General features: G+C 44.7%; 1 protein-coding gene and 1 long non-coding RNA gene across 5 annotated transcripts in view; one reads left to right on the top strand and one right to left on the bottom strand.

The window, feature by feature from the left end:
* Positions 1–21,979, bottom strand: part of LOC144829132 (glutamate decarboxylase 1-like) — a 927,195-nt gene that overhangs the window by 121,870 nt on the left and 783,346 nt on the right. The gene's annotated exons all lie outside the window — the stretch shown is intronic.
* Positions 1–21,979, top strand: part of LOC144829133 (uncharacterized) — a 142,243-nt gene that overhangs the window by 96,923 nt on the left and 23,341 nt on the right. Inside the window, exons 2-4 of one of the 2 annotated variants that reach the window (XR_013610597.1) lie at positions 4,579–4,679; positions 14,286–14,364; positions 14,494–14,525. This is a non-coding gene — a long non-coding RNA (uncharacterized LOC144829133). Of the gene's footprint in view, positions 1–4,578; positions 4,680–14,285; positions 14,365–14,493; positions 14,526–21,979 lie in introns of those variants that run through there. The other variant, XR_013610598.1, reaches the window with a different exon arrangement.

Genomic DNA, 21,979 nt, shown 5'->3' on the forward strand with positions numbered 1-21,979 from the left:
AGACGGCGTTGACATGTCTGGTCATCGAGAGGGAGGGGTCCAGGATGAAGCCCAGGTTGCGTGCGTGGTCGGTTGGCTTGGGTGCGGTGCCCAGGGCTGGGGGCCACCAGGAGTCGTCCCAGGCGGAGGGCGAAGATCCCAGGATGAGGACTTCCGTCTTGTCCGAGTTCAGTTTCAGGCGGCTGTCCTTCATCCACTCGGCGACGTCTTTCATCCCTTTGTGTAGGCAGGCTCTGGCGGTGTCGGGGTCTCTGGTGAGGGAGAGGATCAGCTGGGTGTCGTCGGCGTAAGAGATGATGTTGAGGTTGTGCTGGCGTGCGATGGCTGCGAGAGGTTTCATGTAGATGTTGAAGAGGGTGGGGCTGAGTGAAGATCCTTGCGGGACGCCGCAGATGACTTCGGTGGCCTCGGAGCGAAACGGGGGGAGGCGGACTCTTTGTGTTCTTCCGGCGAGGAACGAGATGATCCACTCCAGTGCCTTCTCTTGGATACCGATGTTGCTGAGGCGCTGAACTAGGGTGCGGTGGCAGACCGTGTCGAACGCAGCGGAGAGGTCCAGGAGGATGAGGGCCACTGTTTCCCCCTTGTCGAGCAGGGTCCGGATGTCATCGGTGGCTGCGATGAGGGCGGTCTCGGTGCTGTGGTTGGCTCTGAAGCTGGACTGCGAGGGGTCGAGGGATCCGTTCGTCTCGAGGAAGGCGGTCAGCTGTCTGTTGACGATCTTCTCGATGACTTTAGCAGGAAAAGGGAGGAGCGAGATGGGGCGGAAGTTTTTGAGATCGGTGGGGTCCGCTGTAGGTTTCTTCAGGAGGGCGCTGATCTCGGCGTGCTTCCAGCTCTCCGGGAAGGTGGCGGTGTTGAAGGAGGCGTTGATGATGTTCCGGAGTTGGGGTGCGATGGTGGAGTCAGCCTTGTTGAAGACGTGGTGTGGGCAGGGGTCGGTCGGTGATCCGGGGTGGATGGTGTTCATCGTGCGGGCTGTGTCTTCGGTGGTCACCGTGGTCCAGGTGCGAAGGGTGGCGGTGGGGGGCGTTGGTTCGACGGTTGGGTGCGTGGGTGGGGCGCCAAAGCTGTTGTGGATGTCGGCGATCTTGCGGTGGAAGAACGAGGCGAGGGAGTGTATTGAAAATTTAAGTTTAGGTCGGCATAAGGTTTATTTTGCCAGATAGCATTGGCATTTTAAAACTGCACACGGGCTGCAATGGCAGGCCCGAGACATGTTTTTAAAGGGCTTCTTAAGTGGGTGGCACAATGAGTACTGCAGGCCCACTAGAAGTATTTAATTTACAGTCCCTGGGTACGTGTAGTACCACTTTACTAGAGACTCATGAGTAAATTAAATGTGCCAGTTGGATGTAAGCCTTGTTTTAACATGTTTAAAGGTGAAAGCACAATCACGTTAGCACTGAATAGCAGTCCTAATGCCAATTAAAATAAAATTCATAAAACAGGAGGGGAGAAGGCAACATGTGTGGGAGAAGACCACACCAAGAATGATAGGTCTAACATGGGTTCCCCTCAGCTGAAAGTAGGAAGATCTACTCACCCTCATGAGAGTAGAAAATAATTGATAGTCCAGCAGCATTGGAGTGGTCGGTCCTAGGTCAGTTTTCCACTGTAAAATGCACTCCCTGTAGGGTCATGGACCACCTCAACAGTTGGGGATTCTCACCCCTCATCTGCACGAGCCATCTGAGGGATCTTTGCTCTGTCTGAATCCGGACAATAGTCCTATAGAGGTATGGTCCCAGCTTTGTCAGTGTCCAGAACACAGCAAAGGCTTCTCTTTCAATAGCATTCTACCTCTGTTTCTTGGGCAGTAATCCCCTACTGATGAAGGCCATAGGTAGTCTGGGTCCTTCTCTTTCAGCTGTGAAAGCACAGCCTCTATTTCATGTTCTGAAGCATCTGTATGCACTATAAACTCCTTGTAGAAATCAGGGGCATTGAGTACTGGTACTGTAAACATGACCTCATTGAGAATATCAAAAGGTTTCTGGCAGGCGTCTGTCCAGATTACTTTTTTGGGCTGCTTCTTGGAAAGTCAGTTTAGTCAACGGGGCAACAATAGTGCCACATATCTTGACAAACCTCACGTAATATACAGTCAGGATCCAGAAGGCCCTCACTTCTGTTTGAGGTTTGCGGGTTCCCAAGCCAGAATAGTCTCAATTTTAGCTTGGAGGGTGTGTCGAGTCAAACAGCAACATGGGCAGCAGTACCCAAGATCGCAACCCCAGAGGCATGCATTTGGTACTAGTTGCGGAAAGGACCACGCACCTCTATTGGATGCAGCGCTTATAGGCCAGCCACGGAGACACTAGGTTGTCACAAGCAGAAGGAGGAAGCGGAAACAGTTCGGGATGAGGAATCGGAGAAGAGCAGATGGGAGAGAAAGACAGAGGATGGCACCACGGAATTAGGACTGCAAGAGAGGTGTACGCTGACATCTACATGGCAAAATGCCTGACCAACACCCTTGACATGGAGCAGCGTCCGGCACCTGAGTAATCCAGCCAAGCACCAGGGCATGGCGATACAGACAAGAATGCCGTGACTGATGGATTGAGTCACGATCCTAGGCGAGTACTGGTAAAGGGTCCCCACAGTGTGATCTCTTGTGCGCAGGCATGTGGGACACTGGTGGGGTTTTGATGGTGGGATGGCACAGGGCCGGACCACGTGTGCACGAGTCCGGTTAGGATCCAGGAACATGAGTATACACGTCACGGGACTGGCAGGGCAATGAGGGCCTCTGATTTATATCGCTTTGTAAACCCGCATGACCCCTCAGAGAGAAATAGTAGACAAAACCCTTTTTGCACAAAGCCCATGATAACTGGTTTAATAAACTGTTGGTGTGGTGATGGTTGAATCTCTCAGGTAAAAAGTAGTTGAATAATCATCTCTCCTATATATGTTTTCCCTGAGAGCCAACTCTGACGTACCAGGAAGGAAAATATGTCACTGTGGAGTATCCAATCCAGAGGGAAAAACCTATTTGTGAATTGGGACTTACCAGTATCTGCCTTCAGTATGCCTGTCATATCTCTGTCACAAAAGAGATAATAAACCTTACCCTACATCAAACCTCTTTTGTCAGGGTCATCACAATAACCCTTTTACAGTGGTGCCAGAAGTAGGATAATTCCTTCATCAGCGGGAGTTATGATGGCTCAGCCAGTAACAATGGAAGACATGATCATACAGCAGGCGGAAGGTCAGCGCCACCTATAGTTGGTAGTGTAAGGTCAGGGAAAGGCGGCCGAACAAAACAGAGAAAACCTACAGACGGCTCTCACCACCCAGGCAATCGTCAAGGCCAGCAATCACCTGGTGCATGAAACAGCGACAATAGCTAGTTCCAAGCTCTATACTACAAATATATCAAGGGGGAAACAACCCGACTACTTTACCAACTTTGAACAAGTAGCGACCTCAGCCGCATGGCCTCCGGAACTCTGGAGTCAGTATGTGGCTCCTCTCCTCTAAGCGAATTACAGACAGCCTATCAGACTGCCAATCTCTCTGGCACTTACCTGTATCACAAAGTCAAGAAGGCCAGCCAAGAACGTCTGGGATATTATAGTGAGGATTACAGAGTCAAGTTTAGAAATGAAAAGTCGAACCACCAGGACAACCCACGGGCTCTCTATTACAGGATATAGGACTTGGGCACTAAACGGCCGAAACCCAATGATTCCACCAATTAGGAAGTGATGGATGTATCTTCTTAGAGCAATCCCTGGAAGCCCTGCCAAGTCAAACTAGGGCTTGGATAAGGCAGCACCCAAATGTAACAGTTCCTGGGGCCATCAACCTGGCCCGTGCTTTTCACAGATCCCCAGATTTTAAAAGTGGTCCCTCCCACAGCGTCACACCATCAACCCCAAACTTAAAAGCCATGCCCAACCAGAAATCATTCCATAAACCCAGTCAAGAGAGCAGGTCTCCCACTTGACCTCAAGGGAGAGAGTATGGGCAGGGCCTCCAATGCTTTCTTTGCACAGAATGGGGCCACATTGTCCGCATTTATCCCCATAGATATCAACCAGCTGACCCTCTGGAGCTAGGATACACAAGAGGAAGGGTTTTGAGGGCTGAGGGTAGTTCATTCAAATTCAAAAGACAACTCCTAGTCAACACCAAACCCACTGAGACTGGTGGATTCAAGTTGCCGCCACTCTGTGGTCAACGCTGAGAGAGCAATCCCAGACCAGTGGGTGGAAGGAGAAACTGTCCTGATCACTTGTGTACACGGGAACAGTAAGGCATATGCTGTGGCCAGGGTATACATTAATTGGAGGGGGCAGGAAGAATACCTAAGGGTGGGAGCAGTGCCACATCTAGTTGAAGAGATGATAATAGGGAGTGATTACGAAGGATTTACTACCCTGTTAGAAACAATAGGAAAACAGGAACCAGATCCAAGGTGGCTGAGGGAGGTTCCCTTCAGAGGTAAACCAATACAAGGAGATAAGAGTAAGGCACCCCTTAGTTGCAGGGAGAAAAGAAAACATAATAGTCAGTATTTTCTAGCAGGCAACCCACAAGCTAATACTGTGCCTTCTTCCACAGAGACCATAGAAACAAAACCACATTATTATCATGCAGCCCAGAGGGAGGACCCCAACCTGCGACAAGCATGAGCCAGCGCCAAGACCGAGGATGATGGTCAGGTAGGATCATATTTTTGCATAACCAATGGGGTGCTTTATCGCAAGGTAAAGAGAGGTGAAGAAGCTATTTCACAACTGATTGTGCCCCTGCTGTTTAGAGACCAGGTCCTACACTTAACACACAGTCAGACAGGTGAAGGGCACTATAGTAGATAAAAAACCGAGGACTGTCTGCTGAGGCGTTTTTACTGGCCTAGGGTATTTTCATATACCCAGCAGTTTTGTATTACCTATGTAAAGTGTCAGATAATCAATCCCTCAAATGTAACCCAGTCTCCATTGAGACATTTACCAATCATAGACATGCTCTTTTCAAGGGTAGGTATGGACTTGGAGGGCCCCGTAGAAACTTCTGTTTGGGGCACAAATATCCCCTGACCAGCAGGACGACCAAAATGGTAGCCCAGGCCATGTTTTAGTTTTTCTCCAAAGTAGGATTTCCCAAAGAACTACTAATGGACCCGGGAACTGCTTTTATGTCCCGACTTATGACTCAAATGTGTCATGTGCTTGGAATTAATCTGATCAGAACTTCTGTGTACCACTCACGAACAGACAGACTTGTGGAAAGGTTTAACCGCACAGTTAAATCCCTAATAAAGAAAATAAAATCTGACACGGGAAGAGATTGGAATAAAAAGCTGCCCCATGCGCTTTATGCGTATGTACGACGTTACAACGCGTACTTTTACAACGCGTGCCGTTACTACGCAACTTTTACAACGCAAGTCGTTACAACGACTTGCGTTGGGGGGCGCAGGATAGTAAATTTTTTAATTTACTATTCCAACTCCAGTCCCCGTGGATAGTAGGGAAGGAGTTGGATAGTAAATTAAACTATTTACTATCCTGGAGCGCCCCCCAGCGCAAGTCGTCGTAACGACTTGCGCTGTAAAGGTTGCGTGGTAACAGTACCGCGTTGTAAAACCTTCGTTGTAAAGGTTGTTCCCCGCTTTATGCAATTCGCACCCACTCTCAATCATCCACAGGCTACAGGCCTTTCGAGTTTGTCTTTGGCAGACAACCTAGGACAGTGCCCGACATGCTTCAGAACAATGGGAAGTGGAGGAGAACAAAGGATGGGGTCTGCTCGAGTATGCTACGGGTTTGGAGGACAAGATACATACTCTTTGGGAAAAGGTCAGGCAGAATATGTAGAAAGCTCAAGAAAAGCAGAGATCAGGGTATGATAATTGAAGTAAACTAAGAGTACTGAAGGGCGGCGAAAAAGCAATGATTCTTTTACCCTCCTCTGATAATAAGCTCCTGGCAGCCTGGCAAAGCCCCTTCTCAGTTACAGGTCAGGTCACCCCAGTGACCTATCTGTTAGCAGTTCCCTACTATCCCGGAAAAAGGCGTGTACACCATATCAATTTATTAAAGAAGTGGGTAGAAAAACCTGTCTATGAGGAGGAACCCCTCCTGGCTCTTCTAGTGACCGACACACAACCCCTAGATATCACTTTTCCCCCTACAAGGGAACAAGATAGTATTGACAAGATGAGAGTGGGGTTGCAACTGAGTTACAACGAGGGAAAACTGCTCATGTCCCTAGTCCAGTGGTTCCATCACTGTGTGCTGTGGCTCACTGGGGAGCCGTCAAACCTAGCCAGGGACACCGTGCGCCAAGCACTTTAATGCATTTAATGGTGAAGGTTCTGTTGGCTTCAGTTAAATTAATTAGACTTAAACGCATGATGTGGATTATTTGTAAGTGACATGTCAAGGGAGATGACCTCCATATTTTACTGGGTGCCCATGTTCCAACACTCCCAAATTAAGCGATAGATGCTTGATTTATTTTGTTGGACGTGTTAATAGTTTCGTTTTTTTTCTAAATGCATTTTACACCTGTGCAAGTTATCAGGAAAGTACAATTGTCCTGTCTATTAAACACACTAACTATTATCAAGTATTAACATTTGTACTTGAATCATAGGTACTTCCAGTCCACATTTCTTTCAGTCCACGCACATTTCCAGAAAGGCCTGCTCTCTCCTTGAGCACAGGGAAGTAAAACATCATACATAGCATAACACCAACATTTGGAAGCAAGAAAGAGGAATGTTAAAAAAAATCTGAAGAATTTGCTTTACTTGCATTGGTTTGGAGGCAATTTTAGGGAGGAGACAGCACAAATAAAGCTGTATGTGGTTTAAAAAATCTTTAGTCACCCTGCTGAGACAGGCGTGTAGGCACGAATGACATGGGTAGAAATGGAAGTGCATGCAAATATTCTTTAAGCGCAGAAACACATTGGGAATGGGCCCTACATGCATAGGTGTGCTATCTAGCACTTTAAGTGGGATAACACGGTTTGAGAGGGTACACGAAAAAAGGCATGGGCAAAGAAGTGGAACTAGGAATATTTTATTAGAGGCGCCGCCTTAGTAATACGAAACACCCTGCGAATGTGATTATAATACATTCATCAGCTTCATCCCAATTATTTTCAGGGAAAAAAATGCAAGTACTCCTGAGGCCGGGCTTATATCTACTAAACCTTCCAAAATAAGTAACAGTGGGGAGCCACGGGCAATGGCCAATAGGTCAAGGGATCCACGAGTCAAAAAAGTTTGGGAACCACTGCCCTAGTCAAACAACATTACACTGTTTTCTCAGGTTGTCCCGGGACAACAACGTTAGTACTACAGGACAAGCATACCGAGAAGGGTTGGGTGGCGTGCCTTTGTCCTTACAGCATCATGGAAGCCAGAAGACAGGCAGTAGAGAATGAAGTAGCTAGCGTGTTAGGGGGGGATACTCGAGCCATCCAAAAGCCCATAGTATTCCCCAGTGGTGTTAGAGCCAAAACCCAATGGCTTAGTGAGGTTCTGCATAGACTTTCACCAGCACAACAGTCTGTCAAAATTTGACACATACCCCATGCCCAGGGTGGGTAAGCTCATTGATAACTTTGGGTCTGCTATTTATCTAACCACCTTGTATCTCACAAATAGATACTGGATTGGCAGATTCCCCTGACACCATCTGCTAAAGAAAAAAATGCATCCTTTAACAGGTGCAGCCCGTGCCAGTAAGAGTGGTGCGGCGGGGTGGGGAAGGGTCGATAAACATCGAGGGAAAATAAAAAAACACTTACCTGGCGCTCGTCGCATCACCGAGACGGTGATGCAGTGAGAGCAAGGTAAGTGGTTTTCTTTTTTCTCCTCTCGTCGTCTGTCGACTCCCCCATTCTGCCACTATTACCTGCACGGGCCGCTCCTGTTCTCTACCCCTTCATGATTGTATCAGTTATGGGTATTGCCCTTTGGGTTGCATGGTACCCCAGCAATTTTTCAGAGGCTAATGGACGTGCTGTTACAACAACATCTAGGGTACGTGACAGCTTATCAGGATGATATCGTCATCTATAGTAAAACTTGGAAACAACACCAACATCTGGACACAGTTTTTATTACCCTCCAATGAGATCCTTCCTGGGTCTTATTGGATATTATCGCAGGATCATTAACAAATTTTCAGAGATCGCTTCTGGCTTGACAGATCTCTTGAAGAAAAACCCAACCCAAGAATGTCACTGATTGGTCCCAACACCACTAGCCTAGTTTTGACAGTCTGAAAAATGCCTTTTGTGACCTCCCTGTGTTCATATGTCTAGACTTAACCAATCAGTTTGTTCTGTAGACGGACGCCTTGGATCAAGGCTTAGGCATGGTTTTGTCCCAGCCTGATCCTGCGTTTCACCTACACCAAGTGGTGTTTATCAGCAGGAAGTTGCTGCCCCCTGAGACACACTACCCAACCTTTGAAAAGGAGTGTCTCTTGATCAAATAAGCAGTGGAAGCATTGCAATATTACCTCCCGGGGAAAACCTTTTCTCTGCTAACTGATCACGCTCCCTTGGTATGGTTGCCACAAAACAAGAACACCAATGCCAGAATTCTCTGGTGGTTCTTAGCCCTTCAACCTTTCTTGTTTCAGGCTCATCACCTACCTGGGAAGTTGCAGAGTACTATAGACTTCCTATTGAGAGCTCCCCTCTCCTCATGGCCCGATCGGCCAAGCATGGGTGGGTTGTACTGTGACAAGTCACATGGCGACATGGGCAGCAGTAGCCCGGATGGAGACCCCGGGGGCACACATTTGGTACAAGTAGCCATTCTGGTAGTGGAAAGGACCATGCCCCCTCAATCAGATGCGGCCGCTTATAGGCCAGCTACAGAGACATTATTTCATCGCTAGCAGAAGGAAGAAGTGTAAGCGGCTCGCAACGAAGTATCAGAGAGGGAGCAGAGGGCAGAGAAAGGTGGAAGATGGCACCATCGAATGAGGACTGCAGGAGAGGAGTACACAGATGTCTACATAACGGATGGCCTGACCAACACCCTTGACACGGAGCTGCGACTGGCGATCAATGAATCCAGCAAAGCCCCATGGAAAGGCAATATGGATGAGATTGCCATGACTCACGGATTGAGTCAATGCCCCTGGTGAGTACTGGAAACGGTTCCGACAGGGTGATCTGCTGGGCACAGGTGTGGGGGGCACGGGTGCAGTTTTAAGGGTGGGAAGGCAGAGGGCGGGAGCACGGGTACACAAGTCCATGCAGGATAAGGAACATGAGCGTCCATGTAGCAGAACCAGCAGGGCAGGCAAGGCCCCTGATTTATGTCCCTCTGTAAACTGGCAGGACCAGCCACAGACAAAGAAATAGAAGGCAAAACCCTATTTTCACAATACCCGCAATGACTGGTTTAATGAACTGCATGGTGTGGTGACTGTTAAATCTCCCAGGGAAAAAGCAGTTGAATAATCATCTCTCCTATATATGTTTTCCCTGAGGGCCAACGCCTACGTAGCGGGAAGGAGAAGACGTTACTCCGGAGTATCCAATCCAGAGGGAAAAACCTATTTGTGAATTGGGACTTACCAGTATCTGCCTTCAGTATGTCTGTCATATCTCTGTCACAAAAGAGATAATAAACCTTACCCTACATCAAACCTCTTTTGTCTGGGTCATCACTGTAAACCCATTATACAGAGGGGCTGCACCTTAAACCCACCCACTAGGTATTCCAGACACACCGCAGATCCCGGCCCTATCTGGCACTTGCTGACTTGATAGTCAGGCCTACCTGCTGTAGGGCCTTAAGTACCTCCTGGAGGTGGAACAGGGGATCCTCACAGCTGGAACTAAAGACAGCAATGTCATCTAAGTAGGCAGCACTGAAAGCCTCCATGCCTGTCAGGCACCTGTTGACCAGCCTCTGAAAGTTGTCAGGGCATTCTTTAACCCAAAGTGGATCACCCTGAATTGGAAGTAGCCCTTTGGGATGGAGAATAGAGACCTCTGCTTAGCCCCCTCTGCTGGAGGAATCTGCCAGAACCCAGATGTTAAATCATGAGTACTTACACGCTTGGCATCTCCCAACCTATGTATGAGCTGAGCCTCCTATAGTCTACACAGAACCTGATTTCTGGTGTGATGCACAGAGGATCAGGTTTGGGTACCAGCACCATTGGGCTGGACCAAGGACTATTGAAATTCTCAATTACCCCCAACTCCAGCACCTTGGACTTCATTCATGCTGTTGTCTCTCACCTTATCAGACAACCTGTAGATTTATTCTTCACAGCTATGCTGTCTTCAGTGTGAGTGTCATGGGTACACAGATATATGAGCCCAGCGGTCAGTGGGAACAAAGAGGCAAACTGCCCCAGCAACTGGTGACAGTCACTTTATAGCTCTGGGGTCAGGGTAGGAGAGAGATGGACAGCTTTCACTGACTCATCCTGCTCCTTGGAGGAAAGGAGGTCGGGCAGAGGATCACTCTCCTCCTGAACCCCGTCATTTGTCACCATGAACATAGTGACGTCCGACTTCTCATAGTGCAGTTTGAGGTGATTAACATGAAAGACCCTAAAGAGGTTCCTGTGGGTCCACCAGGTAGATGACCTTCCCCTTTCTCTCTTTGACATCTTAAGACACAGACCAGGGTTCTTGAAGGGCCCTGTGATCCACTGGCTCTATAATCCACACTTTTGTAGTCAGGCTGACACTCGACCAGAGAGGCCTCCTGGTCATGCCAGAGCTTGTTTACCTCCTTTCTGCCTTTCAAGTTCTCAAAGGTCTTCTTTCAGAAGCGTTGCATCTGATGTGTGAGAGCCAAGGGGCCCAACAATGTTGATGCCCATCCTCTCAAAGAGGGTGCCAACTACAGGTAAGGGACCCAGGGGAGCGGTTTGATTTTTTCCTGAATTTCCTACTGGCCTGATAGGTAGGGCATGGCCTGCTAAATGCATCTGAGGTCATCTTCATATGAGGCCAATAGAAGTGGGGGGCAAAGGTCTTGTTCTGCCTCACATGCCCTGACAGGGGTATGCCATGAGGCCAACCCACTAGGAAGGCTCTGTAGCACTAAGAGACCACCATCATATGGTTTGCCCCTGGCTCAGGAACCTTACATAGGAGGTCATTCTCCCAATTGATCACGTGATCTCCTGCGGTATTACCAGCTGCCTGGCCTTAGCTTGCCGCATCAGGCCCTCATGAATGAGGCACTCCTTTTGAGCCTCACAGAACTCCTCCATGGATGGTCCACTTTCTGTGTGGCAACATACTAGCTCAGTCAGGTCTCCCAGGGAAGCAATGTTCTCCCCTGAAAGTTCTTGGGAGTCGGCCTCATGCTCAGCCTCCCAGACCGTGGGAGCTTCGGGGACAGGTTTCCCACACCCGTTGTCCTTTCTCTGCTGGTCAGCTATCTGGGTTATTTTTCCAAGATACAGACCTCCTTAACTACCCTCTCAGGCTGCCATGGACCTTTTGGTTAGGCACACCCACTCAGGCAACCCTATCATCTCCAGGTAGGACTGGAACCCGTCCTCCTTTCAGATGATGTGCTTAAAGTCCTTCCCGAGCAGACAATTTACAGGCATGGCAGGACTTACGGCTACCTTCAAGGAACCTGAGACCTCCCTGCTCAAAGGAAACCAGAGCCACAGGATAGTGGCTATCACACTTGCCTGCTACCACAATCTGGTGAAATGTATTGGGGATTACTTGCTTCGAGGACACCATATGCCACCTGACAGTAGTCATGGGGGTGCCTGTTTCCCTCAGAGCCTTCACCCTTTGTCAATTGATGGTGATCCAATGTCTGTACTTGGAAGTATTAGAAGGCATGTGAGTTTTGGGCACTATTTCCTTGTTACCTAGAAATGCTAGAGGCACAACCTCCTCCCCAAGGTCTGCATGACCCAACCCTGGTGTCTACCCACAAGTGGGGACTGTGCCCTCTCGGAACATTTGGCAAACTCCTTCATGTGCCCATACCTATGGCACTCATGGCACTTGGGGAAGAACTTCCCTGGCTTAACAATCAATCAATCAATCTGTAGATTTGTAGAATGCGTCTTGTCACCCGTGAGGGTATCCATGTGCTTCTTGTCAGTAAACCCACCTTTCTCGTGGTCAGATGGAGACTAGTTACCCTTCCCCTGAGAAATGTTTTAGGGGACTTTTGAGTACTCCTACTTTTTATTTTTGTCCCCCTCCTCTTTTGGGGAACTTGTCCACCCTTTTGGGGTTCCCCCACATTCCTTCTTGTGGACCCTGGTATTTAGCCAGTGTCCACCTTCTAATCAAGTTCCCTGGGCTCAGTGAGCTTACTATCCACTAGGTGTTGGCGCAGCTCTGTAACAACAATTGCTGTACACGTGCTTCCTGTCAATCAAATTTTACAACCCCTTGCAATCATTCACAATATTGCCCTTCACCTGATTATTCAGTGCCTTGCAAAAGTGATCCGCAAAATCCACCCAAAACTGTTGGGGCAACTGCTGGCTGTCCCTATACGTCTACCTATGCTTCTCAGGTGTGAGACTATATTTTCAGACAAGTGTGCCCTTCTCGGGTGGATACTTCATCCTGTCTCCTAGGGCCAACAGTGAATCTCTTCCTTCACTGGGAATGTGAATCCAGAGACTGGCTCCCCAATCCTCCTCAGGGGCCCTGTGCATATCCAAGGCAACCTCATAGGCCTCAAACCACTTGTCAATAGCATCCCCAAAAACAAAGTTAGTCACCTGGTCCTTGGACATGTGGACCCTACTGTTGCCTTTGGGCACTGGGATATCACTGCCACCATAGCTGCTGGATTATGAGGCTTGTCTTGCTTAAAAGTCCAGCTCTTTAAGACTCACTTTGTGACTCAATACCAGTTTCCTTTCAGTCAAGGCCTTTCAACCACAGCTTTATCCTTTTCTAGCACCTTCTTCCTCATCATTAAGGTCCTCTTGGCACCAAGCTCCTCTTTGGATGCCTCTCTTTTTGCAGCTGATTCTCCATTCTGAGTTTGGCCAGCTGCAGCCGGAACTCCTTCTTGGGTAGCTGTTGCGCCTTATAAAAATGTAAAACTCCCTTTCAGTCTTCCTGTCTGCCAGTTCCTCAGGAGACAGGCTTTTGGCAGGCACACTGCTCCCTGGCAGGGGGTTCCATACATGTGAACAAGTTGTCCAGTTCCTCACAGTGCTGTAGCTCAGAGCCTGTAACCAGGCTCTCCTCCTAAAGCCTATCCTCTTCCTGCTCATAGGGGGTGGCCTGCATTCTCTTGCCTTTCTCAAAGACTATGGGCCCGATTCACAGAACTAACTTAAGACAAAATCCTAAACTTACTACTTTTTGTATTCACAGAAGGCATTTAGTAGTAGTAAAGTTAGGATTTTGTCTTAAGTCTGTCTTAAGTCTGTCTGAAGTCTGTCCTAAGTTTGTCTTAAGTTTGTCTTAAGTCTGTCTTAAGTCTGTCCTAAGTCTGTCCTAAGTCTCTTAAGTTTGTCTTAAGTTTGTCTTAAGACTGTCTTAAGTCTGTCTTCGTTGTGGTACTGGGACCGCCCGCCAGACATGCGGTGGTCCCACCACACATATTAGGATGCGCCCACATACTGGCAGGCGCATGCCGGGCCCTTAACATTGTGGACTGTATTGCTGGATGCAGCACAGTTCACAATGTAAAATTGGCAAGCACTGCATTTCCCTGCACTGCGTGGCAGACACCACGCGGTGCCTGCCACGCAGTGCAGGGAAATGGTACCCCCCCAGTACACCCCCACCCCAGGCAGAGGGGGCCCGCAACGGGCCCCCAAATCCAGCCTCCGCCTGTGTTTTCGCGGTGGGATGACTGCCGCGAAAAGACAGGCAGAAAGGGATGCTGGCCTGTGTTTTGGTTCTGCAAGGTGGGCGGAAAAGGACCACCGTGCGGAACCGTAGCGGACGGACTTTCCGTCCGCCGGGGACATTGTGGGATTCCCACCGCCATCCTAATTCGGTGGTGGTGGGAATATCCTGTGTGATGGCGGAAAGACCCCCACTTCCGGCCTGGCGATGGCGGTCCTTCCGCCATCCTAATGACCCCCTAAATATTTAAAAAAGGACAAACACTACAAGATGAGGAAATTGTGATGGATTCTCTAACCATACATTTAGAGAAGAAATATATAAATCTCAACAAATACCTAACCAAGTAAGGAAAACTTATATTTCAACTAAAATGTATTTGTTAAAATGCTTAAAAATGTAAAATAGCAAACAAATAATGAATGACACAACTTGCTAACTTTCATCTTTTTACATTGACTTCCTAAAAGAAAAAACGATGATTTGGAAAAACGACAAACTGCCAGAAAAAATACAACTATCAGAAATCAGAAGAAAAAAATTACGAAAGTAAGTATACATGTATTAACAAAAAGCTTTAAACTGAATAGCAAGTTAAAATAAGCCAAATAACCTCAACCTCTACAAATTACCAACAAATTAAAGATTAAGAAGAAATGGATATTTTTTTACAACCAGCACCATTGAAAGCACCTGCTCCACATCAGAACACCCCCAACGGAGACGCTGCAAAACATTGTGAAACTTCTAGGCAGAACATACACGTAAGTATACAGAATAAAAGTAGTTGCATAATTTTACATGTAAATAACAAACGTACAAACATTCAAATATTGTATATATTTACACTATTAGACTAATTTCAGATACAGTGATAGAGGCAGCAAAATACATAAGATCGCAGAAAGGAAAGCAGTTACTAAATCACATGGGCTACACCTACAGCCAAGAAAGTGCATCAACAGAAAATATAGCCTGGAAATTTACCAAATATTATTCTAATGCATGCTATGGAAGGGCAGCTACAAAAGATGATGTTGCAATTCATGTGAGAGAGCACAACCACACCGCCAAATATAACAGAAATCGAAGTAAGGGGGGTACTGCAGGGTATAAAAGAGGCAAGAACTAGCTCCCAGGAACCCACAACTAAAATCCTTAAAGATATCGGGCCCGTTTCACAAAGGTAAACTTAGACGTTTGGTCTAAACTTAGACATAACACCTAAGTTACGACTTTGGGAATTTACAAAAGGCATTTACAAGTACTATCTTTATGTCCAGACTTGGGGCGGAGATCCCAAAGTCGTTAACTTAGACGTTTGGTCTAAGTTTAGACCAAACATCTAAGTTTACATTTGTGAATCGGGCTAGAAAAAAATTCTAAAATCACCAAACACATCACTGGCCAACTACCATCTATACCTGCTTTAAAAAGTTTCATTGCAGAAACTAAAAAAGCCACCAGCAATACTCCTCCTGCCCCAAGAAGATACCAAGATGTAGAATTACATGAACAGCTGGCAATTATACACAATGAGGAACCTTTCCTTTTACATGACAATGTAAACAATGAAAAACAAATCCTAAAATTCTCTACAGCAAATAAATCACTAAAATTAACTCATTGTTAAAACTGGATGATGGATGAGACCTTCAAAATGTGTCCCAAACCATTCACTCAGATATACACCATACATGGTGAATATCAAAACAAAAATATCCCTTTTATATATGCTCTCCTAACAAATAAACAAAGCAGTACTTGCTACGACCACTTAAACCATATTAAACATAAAACAAATAACTACAACCCCCAAAAAATATTTGTAGACTGTGACACCTCCAAAGATATCAGCACGAAGGGCCTGATTATGATGGTGTTTGGACTTTCGTCTGACCGCCATCCTATCGGGGATGGGACCGCCTGACTAGCTGTCAGTGGCCCCACCATATTGATTACAATGCCACCACCTTTAAGGCAGTCACAATGTGTATGTTTTGTATTGAGGCGTGTGCTGCAGGCTGCAAGCACATGCCACAGTACAGAAAATACACATTTTGTATATCTGCATGTGCCTGCCACATTGTGCAGGGATACGTGGGGGAGCACCAAAGGTGCCCCCAGAACCCAAGGCCGAGAGTAAAGGGGAAAGGGGGGCCCGCAAGGAGCCCCCAAAGTCTTTTTCTACCTGTTTTTTCATGGCGGGTTGGCAAAAAGGGACACTGTAATCCCTAAGGCGGTGCCTGAGAAGGCACCGCCACTGTTGTAGTGATACAAGTCAACTTCAACGGGCCGACGCGCTCCTTGAGCTCATCTAATCCGTGGCAGTCAGTCTCTAGACCGCCTACCATCTGCCCGCCATTGTAATGTGGTGGGCGGTCAAGCGGTGTCCGATGGCGGTGGGACCGCCACGGACTGCCTGATGGTGGTGGTCCTACGGCCATCTTAATGAGGCCCTAAGTGTAGAATATTCTACAAGCATGCAACTTACCTTCGAAATCCAAAAAGTAATAGCACTAGCCTCTGTCCCTGTCACAGAGGTAGCTAAGCACTACAATTTACTAACAGAAAGACTTTTCTACCAATAAAATGAGGGAAAACTAAGCCCCTTAGCCCCTTATTGGATTACTTTGAACACTCTTTGGGTGGCAGACTGCATTGGTCTGGACACAGATGCGAACCAAAATTCAAAATGTCATGGTGGAATGTCTACGGCAGCAGCTTGAAACTGGAAGCCAAAACAAACAATGCAGTGGAAGGATGGCAAAATGCCTTCCAATCCACATTAGGCGGAACCCAACCTAAACTGTACAAATTTATATAAGCATTACAAAATGAGAAGTGATACCAACAACTAAGAATGGAACAATCTGTTAGCAAACACAGCATAAGAATGTAGGATATGCTACAATTTAAAGTAAAACTCTTCATAAATAACAAAGCAGATTACTTAGAAATGACCAGCATACCCTTGTATTTTTAAATAATATAATATTTTATTACATCTGTCAAAAATGTATTAAGATCATTTTTTTTAATAAAGACTGATATAATAAAACTATATATAAATTATTTAAAATGATCATCACTATCAAAGAAAGTAAAAAACCAACTCAATCTATCACATAAATTGATTATAGCACATAAACCAAACAATGCAGCATAACAATGACAACATATTTACACAAACATAAATTGATATTTCCCACCCAAAAGAAAATTAAATAAAGAAATCCTATGGTTCTGTAGCTGTAAATCTCTAGCCACTTAACAAAAAATTTGCAAATCCACTAAAAATGGAAAAATATTATTCAAAGAGCACAAAAATTAATGAAACAAATCCAAGACAAATCCCTTGAAGTAATCCAAAATATATAGGAACCAGAAAACCCCCCAGAATTTTTTTTAAAAAAAGGTAAACGCTCCAGGAAAACTGATAAAAAGGAAATCACATTAAAAAGCAAGGGTTTATCATAAACCAAAAGTGATTTCCTTAAAAAAAAGTATACTCCTAATACCTATAGGACACATTCATCGACAAAAAGCTGCAGGGTAAATAAAAAAGGCACCTGCAAAACACATTACACGCTTAGAAATACATATGCATAGCGGTTAATCAGCAAAATATTACTTACATAACATAATTTGCAATAACATAGCAACCGATTACTCAAATAGTATACAAAACACAAAACAACAATCTAGTGAAAAACACTAACACTAATACATCTAAATATACATAAAACTCACAGTCAACACTATAAATACCTTATAGATCTCCCCCTACCCTCAAAACCCTTTAAAAAATCCTTAAAAAGAACTTACCTGTTCCGACGAACAGCAGCACTATACGCGACCTGCGTCTAGAAAAATACACTAAAAACAACAGAAATAGATTACAAAATAGCAGGCAGCGGTAAAAAAATGGCTGCTAAATGAAACTAAGAAGAAGACTATCTCTCGATAGAAATTAATAGGAAAATTTTTTGAAATGTCAAAAAATACTGTGATAAAATGGTAAAATATATAGTCTAAATCAAATCACAGAATACATTATATACAATTATTAATATATACATAACAACATGTTAAAATGATGTATAAAATATGTATAAAAACAAATTAAGAATGTTAAAAACTTTTTAACAATGGAAAATAAAAGTTACAAATGTAAAACACAAAATACTAAGAAAATATAAATTATATATTTTATTAATAAAAAATAAAACTTAAATGTTTCATTTACTTACTTTGATAAAAATGTTTGTTCTTTAGATAAAATATGTATCATTAAAAATATACAATAAATATATTTTGAAAACAAAAATAAAATAAGAAAAATGACTGACATTTATTTTACAAATCAATGTAATGAATTTTAATATTGTTTGCAAGCACATAACTATTTTCTACTGTATTAGTAAAGGACAACAAAACTAATAAATAATTTGTACTACATAGAAATAAAAATAAAATAAAAGGTTTCAAATTAAAAATATAAAATTAAATCATCACAGTCTAACATAAATCATTTGTAAAAAATTGTTAAACACTAAAGGGGTGACATTTACTATTCCCATTCAAGTCTCAAGCAATTTAGAGAAGGTGTTGGACACTAAAGAGTTGACATTTCCTATTCCTACTCCAATCGAAACCAATTTGGGGAAAGAGTTGGACACTAAAGGGGAGACATTTACTATTCCCACTCCAATCCAATCCTATTGGGGAAGGTATTAGGCACTAAAGGGAAAAAATTTACTATTCTCAATCCAATCAATATCAATTTGAAAAATAAGTTGGACACTAAATGGGTGAAATTCACTATTCCCACTCCAATCTAAATCATTTTGGGGAAGACATTGTACACTAAAGGGATGGCATTTTCTATTCCCTCTCCTATCCAACTATACTGGGGGAAGGTGTTGGACACCATAGGGGCAAAATGTACAATTCGCAGTCCAATCTATACCAATTTGAAGAAAATGTTGGAGACAAAAGGGGAGAAATTTACAATTCCCACTCATATTTGAATCAATTTGGGTAAGGTATTGGACACTAAAGGGTTGACCTTTACAATTCCCACTCCAATCTAAACCAATTTGGGAGAAGGGGTTAGACATTAAAGGGATAACATTGACTATTCCCAATCAAATCCAACTATACTGGGGGAAGGTATTAGACAGTAAAGGGGTGAGATTTACTTTTCTCACTCCAATCTAACCATATCCGAGGAAGGTGTTGGGCGAAAAAGGTGTGAAAATTACTATCCACACTCCATCTAAACCAATGTGGGGAAGGTGTTGGACACTAAAGGGTTGACCTTTACAATTCCCACTCCAATCTAAACCAATTTGGGAAAGGGGTTAGACACTAAAGGGATAACATTGACTATTCCCAATCCAATCCAACTATACTGGGGGAAGGTATTAGACAGTAAAGGGGTGAGATTTACTTTTCTCACTCCAATCTAACCATATCGGAGGAAGGTGTTGGGCGAAAAAGGTGTGAAATTTACTATCCACACTCCATCTAAACCAATGTGGGGAAGGTGGTGGACACTAAAGGGGTGACATTTACTATTTCCACTCCGCTCTAAGGATATTTAAAAAAGGGGTCAGATGCCAAAGATTTGGAATTTACAATATCCCCTACAATATAATTTTTTTTAATAAGGTAATACAAATTAAATAATTTAAAAACAAAATCCATACTCCATAGTCATGCACATGTTTTTACTATATTAAATATAATCTGCCCAAAAAACAAACTAATCTAAACTACAAACTTATATATACACAAATTAAAGTATTCAAATTGAAAAAATAAAATTGTTTTAATATTAATAATTGAAATATTTAGTTAATTCTTTTTCAACCTTTCCCAAACTATACACCATAAAATAACAATTAAACTGATTTAAAAATGAACAATAATAAAATTAAAACATTAAAAAAAAACTTTTTATAAATATAAAATATATATTAAAAATAAAATTACAATTACAAAAAATTAACATATGTCTACAATTTTGAAAAATGTCACAAAAATTATAAAAATTATACATTTTTAAATAAAAATATTCCTAACATTTTTCTTTTTTTAAAACCTTTATTTATCAATGTTGCATACATTAAACATTGCAACAGTTTGATATCAGTTAAAGAATGCAGGAAGTGGTAAAGGAGGGCAACATCCAAGGTCATGATAAGCAATCAAACGCCAATCACATATGCATGGCAGTTAATAACAGACATTTCCCCAATCTCCACCTAGGGATCCCACCCAAACACAAACCATTTTTCGGGGCCCCTACTTTCTTTACTACTCAGTGTAGCCCCAGGGGATAATATCCTATCTCCCAGCTCCTGTCACACAGTGATGTCCTCTTCCACTTTATCATATCCCCTGCTAAATTTCATGTAGCCCTCCTCTGCTCACGACCATTCAACCTGTGACAATGAACAATCTCTGGTGCCCACTGTTCCATCCAGGTGATGTCTACCATGCGTCTGGCAAGAACCAGTGACAACTGTGAGAATTTGTATGCCATCTTATGTCCCTTTGGCCTTTATATATCTACAAACAGCATTGTAGGGTCACTAACACCTGTATACAGGACACCCTTGTAAGTTTATACATCACCTGGTCCCAGACGTCATGCACTGTTCTAAATTCCCAGCCCAAAGGAAGAGATTCAGCTTCTCCAGAGCCACATCTGTGGTAGCTATCAGTACGGGCCCGTGATATCCGTTTTTTGTGGGGTCAGGCAAATGGGCTGCAGGATAATTATAATGTACCAGTTTTAAGTGGCCATTGCATGACACTATCTGGGTAAGTGAACAGGCGTGTACCCAAACTGCATCCCAAAAAGGGGTGCCTAGGTCCCCCTCCCATGCCGCCCATGCCTGTGACTGGCTGCCCATGGCATCTGTCCTTAAGGCTTTATACAACAAGGATATCAGCTTCCTGCCCGACCCACTGCTCAGCAGTACCCCCAAAGTGGCAGACGCCCGCAGTGTCACAAGGAAAATGGTTTATGTCTGCTTGCCCATATCTGCCAGGCTAGCATAGTGCAAAAAGTGTCCCTGTGCCAGTGCAAACTCGGTTTTGGTATGTTCCAAGAAACACTCACTGGGCTACAGGTACCCCAGCTGTTCACAGCCCCTATCCTTCCAGGCCTGGAAGGACATGTTCTCAGCCATTTGCCAGACCGGTGCCAGTATCCACACCAGCAGATTACGGTGGAAGGGGACATGTCTCAACACCACAGCGATAAACTTTACCAGATGTGCGCTGTCTGCAACACCACAAAACGGGTGCCGCCAGAGGCCTTTGCCCCTTTCATTAATATTGCCGGTAGCCGTTGTACATTGACCGTCCCAGTCAGTAAATATTTTTCCCAATTGTCCTCAAGGTCAAGCCATCACGCAGCATGCTGCATCTGAGTGGCATAATAATACAGTTCTAATTGCAGCACCTCCAGGTCACCTGCCTCATAGCATGGTGTCAGGATGGACAAGGCCACCCTGCTACATCTACCGGCCCAGAGAAGAGAAACAAGGATTGAGTCTAACTCTTTAAATGCCCTGGCGGGCAGGGAGCTAAGGGAGTTATCGGATGACGTATAAGCAGTGCGGAGGAGCACTATCTTTGAAGTGGCCTTTAAGCTCATCAGTGAAAGCGGGAGCATGTTCTAAAAGATAACTGAGGCCCTCAGTGAGTCCAGAACCCATCCCACATTAAGGCACTGCTGCTGCATCCTAGGGTGTGCAACAATCACCCCAAAAAACTGAAAACGCACAAGTTCCTAATACAAGCCAACAACCAGCAGAGTCTCCACAGGACTCTCAACCAATGCTGCCGGGGGGAACAACCGGGACTTATCACTATTTTCCACAACCCAGACAAAGCACCAAAATCACCAAGGAGACATAACAGGATCCCAAGAGATTCTCAAGGGGAGGCAAGGTAAAACAGCGCATCATCTACATATAAGGATATATTATGCCTAGGGTTGTTCAGTTGTGTGCCCCCCTATCTCACTGTTCTTGATGCGCCCACACCACCAGATGCTCCATTGCCAGCGTGAAGAGAAGCAGGGATGGGAGGCAACCCTGTCATGTACCTTAACCCAAAGTCTAACTGTCTCAGTGGCATTGCT

This window comes from Lissotriton helveticus, chromosome 4_1 (assembly GCF_964261635.1).
Source record: "Lissotriton helveticus chromosome 4_1, aLisHel1.1, whole genome shotgun sequence".
NCBI lineage: Eukaryota > Metazoa > Chordata > Amphibia > Caudata > Salamandridae > Lissotriton > Lissotriton helveticus.